This window comes from Macaca thibetana, chromosome 14, assembly GCF_024542745.1.
Source record: "Macaca thibetana thibetana isolate TM-01 chromosome 14, ASM2454274v1, whole genome shotgun sequence".
Taxonomy (NCBI): domain Eukaryota; kingdom Metazoa; phylum Chordata; class Mammalia; order Primates; family Cercopithecidae; genus Macaca; species Macaca thibetana.
The window spans coordinates 84853891-84867893 of NC_065591.1; the positions used below are offsets into that span (position 1 = coordinate 84853891).

A 14003-nucleotide genomic window follows, 5' to 3' on the forward strand; every position below is an offset into this window, starting at 1 on the left:
CTATTCCTAGGTTTGATAATTCACTAGGACGATTTACAAGACTCAGCACATAGTCATACTCACAGATATGATTTAGTACAATGAAAGGAAACCAAGCAAAATCAGCAAAAAGAAAGGCACATGCTATGCAAAGTCCAAGGGGAACAAGTTTCCAAGGGTCCTCTCTCAGTGGAGTCACACAGGACATGCTTAATTCCCCCCAGCAACAAGTTGTGACAACACTTGAAATATTGCCAACCAGGGAAGCTCATTAGAGACTCAGCACCCAGCACTGGGTGCAGTGGCTCATGCCTGTAATCCCAGCACTTTAGGAGGCTGAGGCTGACAAATCACCTGAGGTCAGGAGTTCAAGAGCAGCCTGGCCAACATGGTGAAACCCCATCTCTAATAAAAATGCAAAAATCAGACAGGCATGGTGGCGGGTGCCTGTAATTTCAACTACTTGGGAAGCTGAGGCATGAGAATCACTTGAACGCAGGAAGCGAAGGTTGCAGTGAGCCAAGATGGCACCACTGCACTCCAGTCTAGGGTGACAGAGTGAGACTCTGTCTCAAAAAGGAAAGAAAAAGAAAAAGAAAACCCTCAGCACTCAGGGATTTTACTGGGGGCTGATCACATGGCAGGCTCTGCCTGGGATGTACTAAATTTCCAGACTCCTAGAAGGGAATTAGGTGTTCAGCATTAGCAATTTTGTCTGCACAGTTTAGGAATAGTGAACCCCTCTTGTTATTCTAAAAATGATAGGAGCCCTCCTGAAGTCCAAGTTCCCAGATCCAGCCAAAGGCCAACCTTGTAAGCAGGCCTTCGAAAGGATAGCAGTCAGTCCTGCTATGTGAAATCCTTCATGTACAGTCCTTCTGACTTGTCTACCAAATTGACACTCCCTGTTTGTCCAAATTCTTGGCGATTAACAAGCTCCGTTTTCCACAATGTCCACTGTGGGCAGTTGAGGCCATGTGGCTCACGTGGGGCTGCTCTTCCAATCTTCACCTGTCCTTTTCTGCGGGAGCAAAGGATCTGGCCAACACAATTCTATCAAAAGCATCAGGGGTGAATGCAAGCTGGTCGATAGAATGTCATATCGGTGAGTCAAGCGAAAATTACCATTTTTGGTGACTAGTTTTGAATAACTGGTAGTTTGGGTGTACAACGGATCAGTTTTCCAACCTACATATGCGGCTTGAAGCAGTTTGGTCTATTCCTCAAAATCCTTCCATTTTTGTCCACATTCTTTTGTTTTAAAATTCTAATTAATTTTCAGTCAGTTATGCCTACTGTATATTGTTTGCGATAAAGAGACTTTGGAACAACCTGAATATCTAAAAATAAGTGATAACTTGGAACTGGCACAAAATTAAGACAGCCTAACAAGCCAAACAGGAACAAGTGGCTTAAAAATGAAAAATTGTTGAACTTTTTTTTTAAAAAAAGGGGTTCTTCAATTTTTTTGTACTGTTACTCGAGAAGTTGGCAGTCTTCAGCCTGCTAGGGGGCCCTCACCAGAACCCAACCATGCTGGTGCCAAACTTCCAGCTTCCAGAACTGTGAAAAATAAATTTCTGCTGTTTACAAGCAACTCAGTCTATGGTACGTTGTTACAGCAGCCCAAACTTATTAAAACAATGTACAAATACACATAGGTAGATGAGAGTTATATAATATATATTTATATTAAAATATGCTGTGTTTTGTATATATATAAATATGCTATACTTTATATGCTGCTCTGAAACTTGCTGTGTTTACTTAATAGTATGTCTGGGACATCTTCCTGGATCAATGCCATATCCTTTTTAATGGCTGTATTTCTTACCATGTAATGGTCCTTCCATACTTTATTGAATCACACTCTTATTGATGGACTGTTTTATGTTGTGCTATTACAGATGTTCCTATGAACATCTTTGTGAAGATGTGCACAAGTGTGAGGATTTTTGAAGGATAGCGTTCTGGAAGCAGAATTTTTAGGTCGAAGGGAATGTCCATTTTTAAGTCTGAGAGTTTCTCCCCATTTTTTCCTCTAATTTTGTTGCATTTTCAATTTTTGTAAATGGAGGAAAGCCTTAATGGTTTTCCCAGATAATAATCCCACTAAGTTACACACACTATGCAGCAACTTATATAACTCACTCTCTTTCCCAAGTGTGTGGAGCTGGCCCAGTGGTCTGGAAGCCACACTGCTGCTGTAGATTTCCAGGTGACCCTGGGCTGGGGACTATCATGGCACCTTGATGCCACCATGAGGACCGGCTCTCTGTCTCAACTTCTATGAACATTATCACCTGTGCTACTCCTCTCTGCCTGTCCAGGGACAGGTGCACAGAGGGAAGCCAGATAGCAGAACCTGTTCTCTGAAACACCAAATGCCAGGCTTTCAGGCCATGCATTTGGATAGGAAGGTCCAGGAAAAATTGATGCTATCCAGAAAAACTTCAGCGATTCTCCAGAGCCTAAACGCTGAGCTCTACTCATAACATCAGGCCCTGTATGGATGGCCATAATTCTATAACCTTCAGATTGTTTTTCTCTATTATGTAGAAAAACATAAAGGAATTCTTAAAGCATGACTTTCCCTATGAGGTTTATCAGGCTGTGGAGTTAAGGTCTCCATCTATTTCCTCAAACTGTGGTCCATAGACCAGCGACATTAGCCTTACTAGGAGGCTTGCTGGAAATACAGAATGCCAGACCCTCCAAATCAGAATCTTCATGTCAACAGGTTCTCCAGGAGATCCGTATGCACTTTAACATCTGGAAAGCACTGCTTTAGATTTTTCACTTGGAACGGTCACTTGATAGTTGTGTCAACTTGAGTGAGTTAATCACCTTGTAGCTCAGCTGCTGCATCTACAAGACAGGATGATTACAAGAAGACAATGATGCAACACATACAAAGAGCTTAGTACAGTGTCGACAAGTAATAAGCATGTAAATGGTTACTACATATATTTTTCCTAATTTTCATTCAGCTCCCACTGTGTAGAATGGGCTTTAATCATTTCCAGGAGTTCTATCTAACCTGGCTGCTGGAGAAACAGTTCAGTTCATAATGCTTTAAAATATTTATTAGAAAGAAAAATCCTTTAACTTAAAGCTCAGGTAACCTCTGGAGCCATAATTTCTGAGAAAATTATTTGGAGCGTTCTCCATCATCTTTAAATAAATGTGTTTTGTGCACATCGGAGTTCCAGGGCTTTGATGCAGTTGTGTATCTGTATTGCGGCTCATCACCCATCTCACCCAGTGATTTTCTGATGAAGCCAAGTCTCTGATCAATTTCAGGAGCTGCTTCTTAAGGTAGACACTTAAGACAGTATCATTTCTGTGACCCAGAAAGAAACAGCATTTAACTAGGTCACAAGAGAATTCAGTGACAGGTGAGGGGATCTTGGTATATGGGAAAGCTAGCAGTTGGGATGCTTGCTGTAAATAGTAGGAAATTGACTTTGAGAGGAATGGGATTTAAATGACCAAAATGACAGCAACTTGAAGGACAAAACTGAAATTCAGTGATAAGATTTACTGTGTAAATAATTCACCTACCACAGAAAAGTCTGAGAATGAGGTCTAAACACAAAGGGACTCTTACATGTCTCAGAATATAATTAATTAAGAATTCAGGATACAAGGTAATTAGAGAAACTATAACCTGGAGGCATACTGCTGAATTACTCTGATCATTTTTAACAATGAGAAAATCTAATTTTCTGGTCATGTGGCATAGATTTTAAATTTAGATAATGTGAAGAGCAATGTTCATACAGTACAGTCAGCAAATTAAATTATTTATTTTGAATTTGACTTTCCAGCAAAAATCAGGATCAAATGATTAAATCTAAATCATGAAAATTATTGTGGAACTGAAAAATACTTGAGAGAAAAATGTACAAATTGCAATTGAATCTCATGTCTTCCTTAACACAAATCTGCCAGTGTTGCTCCCTTTGTAATAATTGTGCACGTGTGTGTGTGTGTGTGTGTGTGAATCTATTTCACTATCTGATGTTACACACTGGGGCAACAGAAAATGAATGAAATATTTCTGTATATAATGTGATGTTGGGTTACTGATGAATTATGCCAACTTCTCCAGACAAGTAGAGGCTGTACGTTTTTTTGTCTCCAATTAGTGCTCATTGAGTTAAAAATTAAAAAGTAAATTCACTTTTTGATGAACCCAATATTCACAGATGTGCTCCAATCTACTGCACTTACTGAATTACCCATTTTTACATTATTTGAGGCATTGCTTATGTAATATTTCCAAGTATCTTTGTGATGCTTTGTATTAATTAGTCATCTAGCATGCATTTTCAAGACTGCTAGAATGATTTTACAATCATCTAACCTCATTTTGTATCTATAAATTCCTATTTTAATTGCACTATCAAGATTTCCCAGTGCCCCGCTGAGAGCATTGGTTTTAGAGAGACCTAGATTTGACTCTGTCTGCTGTGGGTTACATTGTATTCTCTGAAAAAGACATGTTGAAGTCCCAGTCCCCAGTGTCAGTGGATGTGACCTTATTTGGAAAGAGGGTCTTTGCAAATGTACTAAGGTTAAAAATGAGATCGTATTATATTAGGGAGTTCCCAATCCAAAATGATCGTTGTCATTTTAAGAAGAGGGAAGGAGACATAAACACACAGATGGAGATGGGGGCAATGCCATGTGTAGATGGAGACAGAGATCGAAGGGATGTGTCTACAGGGCAAGGAATACCAAAGACTCCAGACTCTAGAGAAGCACAGAACAGTTTCTCCCTCAGACCCTCCAGAAGGAACCAACCGTGCTGACACCTTGATTTTGGAATTCTAGCCTCCAGAACTGTGAGAGAATGAATTTATATTGTTTTAAAACCACCCAGTTTGTGGTATTTTGTAATGGCAGCTCTAGAAAATGAATACACCTTCTGGCCAGGTCTGAGACTTTGCAAGAGTATTTTTTAACTTCTCTGAATTTCTGATTTCTCTCTTTTCTTTCTCTTTTTTGTCATTGTTATTGTTGAGTTTCTCTTCTGAATACTGAGTTTGAGAACCAAAACTATATCTACCTTACAGAATCAGGATGGAGGTTAAATCAGATGAGGCTTATATGAGTGCTTAGCACTGAGCCTGGCACACGCTGTGCTGTGATTCTAGTTTCTCCTCAGTTCAAGAAGCCTGGAGATAAGAAACACAGTTCAGTAGAGTGAGCCAGTTCGCTCAGTCCATTTTGCATTGCTGTAAAGGAATACCTGATACTGGGTAATTCATAAAGAAAAGAGGTTTATTCAGACTCATGGTTCTGCAGGCTATATAGAAAGCAAGTGCTCCTGGTGAGGTCCTCAGGAAGCCTACATGGCGAAAGGTAGAGGAGAGTCAGTGAGTCACATGGTGAGAGAGGAAGCAAGAGAGAGATACAGGGAGGAGCCAGGCTCCTTTAAACCACCAGCCCTCTTATAAACTAACAGAGTGAAAACTCATTCTTATTCCTCACAAGGAATATATTCTATTTTTTATTGTGTGTAGTTTAAATAATTTTCTTGAGCCTACAAAGTCATCATAATCAAGTTTTAATGATTTGGCTTCTTTGTATTTGAAAGCCATGGATGAGTTTATGGAAGTCGAAGCTTTCAAGATGGAGAGCTGAGGAGAAGTGGTGGTAAGGAGAATCCTTAACCTTCCAAAACGGGCATCAAGGAGGACCTCTGTCCCTTTCCCTGGGACATCCCTGGATCATTGGTCTGTCCACTGGGGGAGGGGATTGTGCCCAAGAATGAGAGCCTTTGGAGATGTGGATGCTGCCAAGGGGCCACGGGAGACTTTCAGGCCAGGGCCTAGTACCTTACTGGTCACAAGGAATGGGAACTTCCCAAAACTTCATACTTTGTTCAGAGGCAACCTCCTCGAATTTCTGTGAGGGCTTTCTTGAAGCCACTTTTGTAGGGCCAGCACTCTCTCAGGGTTCATGTTTGTTTGGGGTGGCTGGAGGAGATCATGGAGCTCTAGCCCCTCCCCCCACCAAGTCACTCCTTGGCGTGCCCACTAATAACATGCTTAGTCTCAGGGGACACTCAGAAGAACCACTCCTCTCACTGATGTGTCACTACGCCACTAAACCCCAAGCTTCTTATATTAATCAGGGTTCTCCAAAGACACAGAGCCAATAGTACACACATGTGTGTGTGTGTATGTGTGTGTGTGTGTGTGTGTGTGTATATATATATATGTGTGTGTGTGTGTATATATATATATATATATATATATAGAAAGAGAGAGAGAGAGAGATTTAGTCTAAGGAATTTGCACAACTGATTGTGGGGAAGCTTGGGGAGTCCAAAATCCAATGGGGTAGGCCCATAGGCTGGAGACTCCAAGAAGAGTTGTGATGCAATCTGTTAGCAGAATTCCTTCTTGCTCGGGGGAGCTCCTCGGTCTTTGTCTTACTAAGGCCTTCATTTGATTGGATGAGACTCACCCATATTATGAAGGATAATTTGCTTTACTCAAAGCCCACCAATTTAAATGTGAACCTCATCTAAAAACATTTTCACAGAATAATGTTTCACCAAATATCTGCCAAGTTGGTACATAAAGTTAATCATCACACTCCTCAAGGGCAGGAAGCCCCGCTCTCTTAGTAGCCTGAGGCTGAGGGGATGATCCATACTCTTTGTGTACAGTTGACCCTTGAACAAGGTCAAGTTTAGGGATACACATTTCCTCAAAGTCAAAAATTCACACATGACTTCTGACTTCCCCCAAAATTAACTACTAATAGCCTATTGTTGACCAGAAGCCTTACCAATAACATAAACAGTCTATTAACACATATATACACATATATACACATAACACATATTTTGTGTGTGTGTGTGTATATATATATACACACACACATATATATACATGTGTACATATATATATAAATTATACAGTATTCTTACAATAAAGTAAACTAGAGAAAAATGTTATTAAGAAAATAATAAGGAAGGGAAAATATACTTACTATTTATTAAGCGGAAGTGGGTCATTATAAAGGTCTTCACCCTCATTGCCTTCACATTGAGTAGGCTGAGGCGGAAAAGGAAGAGCAGGAGGGGTTGGTCTTGCTGTCTCATGGGTGGAGAGGTGAAAGAAGTGGAGGAGGTGGAAGGGGAAGCAGGTACATTTGGTGTAACTTTTATTGATAAAAATCCAGTAACGACGAACCCAAGCACTTCAAACTCATGTTGTTCAAGAGTCAAATATATTTTTACTTAACTATAAGAGTAATCTATACAAATTTTAAATCAGAAGACAAAGAAGAAAACATAAGTCTTTCCTATCCCCAACGTACTCCCAAGAGGCACCCCAGATACTATTTTGATGCATATTCTTCCTGTCATTTTTCTTCTGTACATGTGAAATTTGTTTTACAAATATGGGATCCAACTGTACACACTATTCTGAAACTTGCCTTTTTCACCTGGTGGGAGTCTCTGAACATCATTCCATTCTTAACACATTCTTTTAGCAGCTGCATAACATCCCACCAGATGAATGCACCCTAATTTATTTAATAGCCCCCACTTATTTATATACATTTTTCATTATTTTCAGTTTGTGACAATCGCAAACAATACTGTGATGAATATCATTCGACATATTTTAGCAATCCTATTTCAGTATATTGTACAATGAAGATCTAATAATAAACTTGTTATATCAATGGATATACCTATTTTAAATGTCGCTAGATATTGTCAAGTTAATAGGTGCTTGAGAAATGTGTGTTGAATTGATTTGAAAAGACACATAGTTCCAAAGCCAAGATAGAAGAGGGGGAAAGGAGAGTGAGATGGAAAGGGAAGGAAAGAATCACGACTCTGAAAGGTTAGAATATTTTGATCCCAATTTGCATCTTGCTCTACTGATGCTATAGACAGTACATTGTACCTTTCAGGCCTCTGAGGGTTGTACAATATTATTCCCATTAGGGAAGCTTCATAAAGGCAGGGCTCTATTTTGTCATTAATATAACTCAATCTCCTAGAAAAGAGCCGAATACAAAGATGTTGGATAAATATTTGTTAAATAAATGAATACATGAAAACCAGGAATCTTGGAGGTTAACTTAAAGAAGACATGCAAACTGTCTTGCATGTCATATGCACTGAGTGCATCTTCTAATTATAAGGGTATCATAGTACCTACCCTTATACTGGCAGATGCTTAATCGCACCATCAGTAAGCATTAGAACAGTGAGTAAATACCAGCTTGCTGCCTGCAAAGCACATACCTTCTTCCCACTGCCACATTTGGAGTGCCCTTGGCTGAGAGACTGCATCTGGAAGTAGGATTTAGGCTCCATGAGTGGGCAGAAATTCACACAAGGACAGGGTCAAATAACTGACAGCAGCACAGTTTGGCATAAGCAAGACAAGGGTTCCTGCAAGATTTAAGCCTGGCCTCAGGCTACATTTTTCACTGAGCCTCTGGCTGCTTGCTGCATGGGGCATGAGGGGAGGGAATATACATGTTTCCTTCTGCAGAATTTCCTCTTGCAATGTACACACCAGTTTTCATCATGGCATTGAAAGAGGTCGCAAGAACATGGTGTAGGTTCTGCCATACACCCTGTAACTGTGACAATTATACCATTTTGGATAATTGCCTTGTAATTGCTGCTGTGAGTTAAAATTTAATGTTATCCTCCAATTGTTCTGATGTCTTTTCATGAATAATGCAATCATCCCGTGAGCCTCTGACAGTTTCTCGTTTAGATTGGCCCTGTGTTTGAGTTATGCACCATTGTCCTACCCACCATTGTCTCACAAAACTAACGTGGCAGAGACAATACAGGAAATAATTGGGACTTGGCTGATTATGGAAAATGGGAATGTGAGTGAGTAAGATGTGAAGTTTTTCTCTGGAAATATTTCCAAACCCCAGTTGACCCTACAGGTAGACAGGATGGAGAGGGGCAGGTTTCTCTTCATGGGTCTTAGTCTGCTGCTGTCTATGTATGCTGGACACACTGTTCTGGCTGATGCAGTGGGACTTTTCTTAGAACAGAAGGAAAACATATTTTTCCATAGGGCAATTTTTCTCAGTTATATTGTTGTCACCATCAAATGTAAACAGCTCTGTAAACATAAGCTGGTGTGTCTCCCTACAAGGCCAAAATACCAATTGTTCAATGAATGGGCAACAGCAGCTGGGATTTCTGTTTCCAGTGTCTGGAACTTGGTTTAATATGACAAAAAGAAGTCAACTGCATTCAGAAGAATGGCAATAGAGTCATTTTAGAATTTCAATTTAGCTTCTACCCAGAAACGGGACCACCTCAGATGGTAGAGTATTGCTCATTTATTTCTATACCAGTGAAACTGATGCCATCATTATGGATCTTCTGAGGCCTAATGAAAGAGGACAGAGGTACCCTGGCAGCCAATAGAGCTGTCAGGTGAGGTCTAGTCTTGATGTTCTTTTTGCATAAGGGCCCAAGTTAAGTTTCTGAGAAAGCTCAAAGCCTGCACTTCTCATTTAAAGGAAAGGCACCCACTTGAGCACCCTATGACTCCTCTCTGCCCTCAGCACTAAGCCTAGATTCCCTAGCTTGGCATCAAGGGCCTTCAAGAACTTGGCCGGGTGCGGTGGTTCACACCTGTAATCTAAGCACTTTGGGAGGCCGAGGTGGGAGAATCACGAGGTCAGGAGTTCGAGACCAGCCGGGCCCACATGGTGAAACCCTGTCTCTACCAAAAAAAAATACAAAAATTAGTTGGGCACAGTGGCGGGCACCTGTAATCCCAGCTACTAGGGAGGCTGAGGCAGGAGAATCGCTTGAACCCCAGAGGTGGAGGTTGCAGTGAGCCGAGATCATGCCCCTGCACTCCAGCCCTGGAGACAGAGTGAGACTTTGTCTCAAAATAAATAAATAAATAAAATAAAATAAAGCAGAGAACTTGGCCTTCTGTTCGTGTTGCCAATCTTCAGCCAGAGTCAGCCACACTGGCCTCCCTGCTGAGTCCTGTATGGGCCACTGTACATGTTCTTTTAGAGTCTTTTTTACCTCTAGAATCAGTTTTCTATGATTCCTCAAGCTTCATTGTTGCCCCTCTTATGTTCTTCCATAGCCTCCTGAAGTTAGCCCTATCACAGCATTTCTCATATCACATTGTAATTTTCAGAATATGTATTTGTCTTCTTTGCCAGACTGTGAGATCTGGGTAGGCAAGACAGTGTTCAACCTAGCTCAACCACAGTTTTCATCAATGAAATCCGGTAAAAGAGGAAGTGAATGAATGAATGGATAGGTGACACCCCATCCTCCTGGCTTTAGTTGGGTGGAGTAAGTAAGCCAGATGTCCTCGGTGAGTCTGAAGGATCAGGAGCCATAAGCGCTAGCCTGGGGTGCCAAGTGGCTGGCGCTGGTGAGGTCTGGGTGTCTTCCCAGGGCAAGGTCCCTTCACACAGGCATAGACCACCCCAGGGAGTCAGGTGTGAGCTGCACAGCCTCCCAAACCGGCTTGAGGAGATGGGTTCAGAGTCAACCAGAAAGGAGCTTTGTTCAAGCTCTGGAGTCTGACAGAGACAAACAAAAATCTGAGAGCCAGAGCGTTTTCTCTTTGGTCTGAGATAATTCAGGTAAGCTCTGTAGCCGGTGGCTGCTGGGAAGAGAGGAAACCATAGGGCTCAGCAGGCTTTCACCAGAAAGGGTGATGGGAGGAGAGCCAGGGAGATCCCCCACTGCTGACCCGTGACCGGCAGGGAAGCTCCTGCCACGAAAGTAAATCTGGGCTTCTGGGAAGTGGGCTGGCTGTGTCGGGGGCAGCGTGACCTCTCAAAGAAGAGTGCATCCAAGGACTTCCAATGCAGTGTCCCCATGAGATATGTGGTTTGCAAGATAGTTTTATTCTAGACAGTAGGGGTGGCTGTTTAACATTTGAAGCACCATCATTGGGAACACACACTCTAGAGGTGGTTATGTAGCTTGTGAGACAGTAATCAGAAGCCCCCACTCCAGGAGCTTTATTACCACAAGCCTCAGACAAGCTCAACCTTATTTATCTCCAGTCAGCACCAGAAGGTTTGTTGTTTGTCATATTGGATATTAGAAAATATTTTCTATTGGTAAAATGAGCAGAGTTCAAGACCTGTAGATTAACTAGAACTATTGTACAGGCACCTCTGTGGATAAACAGGTGAACCCAGCAGCCCTGACCCTTTGAACTGGCAGCCAAGACCTAAGGACTCCATCCTGCTGAGCCATTTCCAGATGATTGTCCCCACCCGAAGACCAGCTGAAGCCTGCTGCCAGGATCCTGTCACAGCTGCATGCAAAATGCTCATCAGAGACTGAAAGGCTAGGATGCCAAGACTTCAAACCACACAACAGACATGTTTTGTACCTGCTAATTCAGTCTGAGACTTGTTTCATTGTGTTACCTGGTGGCAGGGAGGGGATGAGGAGGATCTAGCAAGTGATGGCTTCCAATATCTGTCAGAAAAGAACCAATAATTGTAACTGGTCAGTATGGCTTATGTCCATTTCCAACATTACAAAGGGGCCCTGAACCAGCAGGCATTGGCCTTGTGGCCTAAGATGACAGCTTTTTCTCAGATAAAAGGTCAGAACTCTTACATCCTGGTGTACACTGCTGTAGCTACAGTTTGGTACAAAACTTTGGACAGTTCTGTGGCGCTATGCTTGTAGTGCTGCACAGAAGTGTTCTTGGAGTTTCTAATGAGATGACATTGCCCACTTACCAGTATTTTCTGTTATGTTCAATCTACTAGGTGTTTTGAGGTTCCCCCTTCTTCCTGAGAAGTGAGAAATAACTGAGTAGCAAGTATGACACTTGGGCCAGGTACAGTGTCTCATGCTTGTAATCCCAGCACTTTGGGAGGCTGAGGTGGGAGAATCACTTGAATCCTGGAGTTCGGGACCAGCACCTGGGCAATGAAACGAGACCCCCTATCTATAAATAAAAATTAATTAAATTAAAATAATGTTAAAAATAATATGACACTTGGAGGATTAACCTTGATAATTTTAGTTTTCCTTTTAAATTAAATTTTTAGATATCCTTAAGAAACAAGCACTAAAACTATGATTATTCTTGAGAACTAAGAGTAAATTGACAGTCATTCACTTGCTTTAGCACATATATAGTGGCATTCATTTCCTACTGAGCAAATGTTCATTGAGTGCATATTAGAGACCCAAACACTGATAGGTTATATGTTTAGTTCCCCAGTCATTTTTAGCAGAGCTGCAGCTGTGATTTGTAGAAGACAAAATAAAGTGTTCTGGACAAAAAAAGACTGTACTGCACAGTCCCGGGAAGAAGAGGAATACAACAGGTGAGCATTCTGCATTCTGTCCCTGCACATCTCCTGCACCTGCCTGGCTCTCCTGTGCAGGCTGAATGGCCTTTGATGACATTGACAGGCTTGAGGTGTTCCAAAGCTTGGTCCAGGTCCCATTAGGCACCAATTCATGCTGACAACAGCTGGAATTTTGACAGGCTTCCCAGAGCTGAAGATAGGTGAGCTTCTTGATGTCTGGCCTGATGACAGCTCTGATATGTCATCCTGCTATTATTTCTAGGTTTGAGCTAGGTCTCAGGCTTCCCAGGAGATTTGCACTTGAGAGGGAAGCAACATGACAGACAGGAACAGGTAATGTTATTGCCATTGACCAGTGAGAAAAATAGCCCACTGCACTCCTAGTCTAACCCTGGCACACCAGAATCTTAGGAATGGGCAGGAAATGATGGCATTCCAAATCTGACCCAGAAAGGACTCCAACAGTCCTCCTGGGAACAAAACCATTTTCATAGTCAGCATTCTCAATGTTTGAAGCTTAATGGTTTTTCCAATCATAAAACAGATCACAGTCATGCAGTTGATTAATTTCCCTTTCCAGGTGGAACAGAATCTATGTGCACATCCTAACACCTCCTAGCAGATGCTTAGGAACAAAGGATACTGTTTCCATATAGAATTGCTCCCCTGATTATGTCATCCTGGACCTCTTCCCTTTAATCCAGACCATTTCTAACTGCCCCAGCATCTCTAATAAGAGGCAATCTATCCCCACATCTCATCAGACATGCTCCATTCTTCTAATTCCTCAGGCCAAAGACCTGGATGTCACCCCTGACTTTCCTTCCTCATACCCCACATCCAATATTTAGAGATTTCTGTCAGCTCCACCTAAAAAATATATTCAAAACCAACTCTCACCATTTAACTTCGTGACTACTCCTCTGGTCCAAGTCATCATCTTGCTTGGATTATTACTGTAGACTCCATTTGTCTCCATACTTTCCATTCTTCATGGTCTGCTCCCCATCTCTACTATTTCCTTTGCTTATTTTCTTCATATACTACCACCTGATATTTGCCTTCTGAGTCCACCCACTCAGTAAGTACATGGGGTCAGAACAGCATCTGGCACATGGTAAGTGCCAATATTTGATGGACGAATGGGTGAAGAACACATTGCAGGCAGACCCTGGGTCCTGTCTCCCAGGATATGCTGAATGAGCACATAATTTAGTTGATTAAGCTCCATGAAAAGTTATCCTGTTGCACCCATTAATTGACAACAACAAGATCAAAGGCTGTAAGAACTCCATCCATTCATTCCTTACCCTCTAGGCATATTAACCTAACTTAAATTTAACATGTTGGGCACCAGCTTCTGAACCCAAGTTCTAAACAAACTAGTTAGAGTCTTCATCTGACTGTATTAGCTGAATAAACTTCAGCACTGAACGATGGTTACACCAAGAATCATACAGTAGATTTGGACCAATCTATTGGCACTAAGATCCTACCCCATTGCTGTTATGAGTATACTTTTCACACCACAAAACATCCACCAGTTTTACAGGGAGGAGAGGCCACAGAGGGAAGGAAATGGGAGAGAGGTTGGAATGATACTCTGGGTATGAGAATGAGCTAGATAACCCTGAATTGTTTTATGACCCTGGGAAGCCTATGGGCCTTAAATCATAATTATCTTG

The 14003-nt window shown here is 41.7% G+C and overlaps 1 protein-coding gene across 1 annotated transcript in view; it reads left to right on the plus strand.

Moving 5' to 3' along the window:
• Positions 1–14003, plus strand: part of CEP295 (centrosomal protein 295) — a 1096927-nt gene that overhangs the window by 300456 nt on the left and 782468 nt on the right. The gene's annotated exons all lie outside the window — the stretch shown is intronic.